Here is a 2821-nt window from a genome sequence, read left to right on the forward strand (position 1 = left end):
CATTGAAAAACTGGTTACGTTTGCAATTGAAAGAAAAATGACTATAGTTGAAGAAGTAATGGCCCCTAAACTATGTTCTGGGATGAAAGTTACAGCTTCAGTGAAATCCGTTTGCAAATCGGAGTGATAGATTAGAATCTAGAGCCAACGGTAAGTTATCTATGTTAAACCATTACACCATTGAAAAACTGGTTACGTTTGCAATTGAAAGAAAAATGATTATTGTTGAAGAAGTAATGGCCCCTAAACTATGTTCTGGGATGAAAGTTACAGCTTCAGTGAAATCCGTTTGCAAATCGGACTGATAGATTAGAATCTAGAGCCAACGGTAAATTTTCTATGTTAAACTGGGTACGTTTGCAATTGAAAGAAAAATGACTATAGTTGAAGAAGTAATGGCCCCTAAACTATGTTCTGGGATGAAAGTTACAGCTTCAGTGAAATCCGTTTGCAAATCGGAGTGATAGATTAGAATCTAGAGCCAACGGTAAGTTTTCTAGGTTAAACCATTACACCATTGAAAAACTGGTTACGTTTGCAATTGAAAGAAAAATGACTATAGTTGAAGAAGTAACGGCCCCTAAACTATGTTCTGGGATGAAAGTTACAGCTTCAGTGAAATCCGTTTGCAAATCGCAGTGATAGATTAGAATCTAGAGCCAACGGTAAGTTTTCTATGTTAAACCATTACACCATTGAAAAACTGGTTACGTTTGCAATTGAAAGAAAAATGACTATAGTTGAAGAAGTAATGGCCCCTAAACTATGTTCTGGGATGAAAGTTACAGCTTCAGTGAAATCCTTTTGCAAATCGGAGTGATAGATTAGAATCTAGAGCCAACGGTAAGTTTTCTATGTTAAACCATTACACCATTGAAAAACTGGTTACGTTTGCAATTGAAAGAAAAATGACTATAGTTGAAGAAGTAATGGCCCCTAAACTATGTTCTGGGATGAAAGTTACAGCTTCAGTGAAATCCGTTTGCAAATCGGAGTGATAGATTAGAATCTAGAGCCAGGGGCGGAGCTGGCCATGAAGGCGTGAGGACGCACATTGATAGAGCTCTCCCGCTACTCAACCTCGGGACCCTCCTAAAGCCCCTTGTTCCCCGTTAATCTTCCTCCAGACTATGTCAGGGAGACTCAAGAAAGGTACCAGGAAAAATTCGCCGTGTCAAAACACCCCGAAGGGCCAGCAGCAAGTCACAAAGTACCTGAGTCGCAACGAGGCCACGCAGACACCAGCTAAGATGGCGGAGGCGAAACAGGGCACGGCACAGAATACTAAAGAGATGGACGCAATCGAGGCTACGAACAAATCCCTTAACGAAATTAGGGACTTCCTACATCACCTACCGACAAAGGATGATCTGGCGGAACTGGCGGAACGCATAACAGCGGCTTCCAGGGCGGAATTGCAGGAGGTGAGAGATGAAGTGGAGCAACATGGCGGCCGCTTACGTGCACTAGAGATGGATGCTGAAACGATGAGGGCAGACATTAAAAGGCTAAAGGAAGCTCACGATACACAATCCAACGTTAATACAATGCTCCGATCCGGGCTGGAAGACCTGCAAAACCGCAGCAGAAGATGCAATATAAGGGTGAGAGGCCTGCCTGAAGATATCGAGGTACAACAGCTAGATGAAACGCTGAATGCCATCTTTAATAATATCCTTAAGAAACCAGCAGAACATATCATCAAGCTGGACAGGGCACACAGAGCGCTGAGGCCGAAACCACAGGCTGACGAACCTCCGCGCGACGTTATTTGCAGGCTCCACCACTACGCAGTGAAAGATTCAATAATGCAGGCAGCAAGGAATATGGAGGAGTTTGAGCACGAAGGCCACAAGATACAGCTGTTCCAGGATTTGGCGCCTAGCACCCTCGCACAAAGAAGAGCTCTGCAGCCGCTGTTGAAGACACTCAAGGAACACGGCCTGGCGTATAAATGGGGTTTCCCCTTCCACGTAATCATCATCAAAGAGGGGAACCCGCACATCCTACGAACACCGAAAGAATTGCCTGATCTTTTAAAGACTCTTCATCTTCCACACGTAGAGGTCCCGGAATGGCAGCCTGACAAAATAATCACGGGCCTACCGCTGAGAGTCCGCCGCCTACGGAAACAAAATGGAGGAAGTCCGGAGTAGCTGGCCTCACTATTCAGATAAGTACAATACATCTCATTTGATTCACCCGGTCGCCCCTAGCCTCTCCTCAGCCCAGCTTCGCCCAATTATGCTATGTGACCGTCCCAACAGAGTCTGTTCCAACAGACGATGCACAAATGCATTTCAAAGAGAAGGAACTTTAGCACTGAGGCTAGACCCATACTTTACACCATAATCGGGGCTATGCCCTACCCAATATCCCAAGAATATGAGTGTCTAATAAAATACGCATTCAAATAAATAGTCTTGCTCATAGAGGAGCGTAAAACCGTATATAAAACTGTATAACTATATATAACCAGGTCACCAGTACTATAAAGCCATGATATAGTAGAAGATAGCGTACAACAACAGGTGCATGCGCCCAAACGAGAGCCACCACAGCAGATCATGGGATGCAAATCTATGGATAACACGCTATGACCCAGTTGGCTTAGAAGACGGCGCACTTCTGAAAGTGCTTTATATCTTTAATATATTCATGGTTAACACTAATACCTGTGCACGACCTGAACAGATTGACATTATGAAGACAGCGCACTTCTGAGAGTGCAATATACAAATAGAAGATACGTGAGACCGCTAAACTCTTGCTAATATATGCTTGAATGCTGTAAAGATATGTATGAGATAACTTTAACTGT

Source organism: Hyperolius riggenbachi, unplaced genomic scaffold (assembly GCF_040937935.1).
Source record: "Hyperolius riggenbachi isolate aHypRig1 unplaced genomic scaffold, aHypRig1.pri scaffold_140, whole genome shotgun sequence".
Classification (NCBI taxonomy): domain Eukaryota; kingdom Metazoa; phylum Chordata; class Amphibia; order Anura; family Hyperoliidae; genus Hyperolius; species Hyperolius riggenbachi.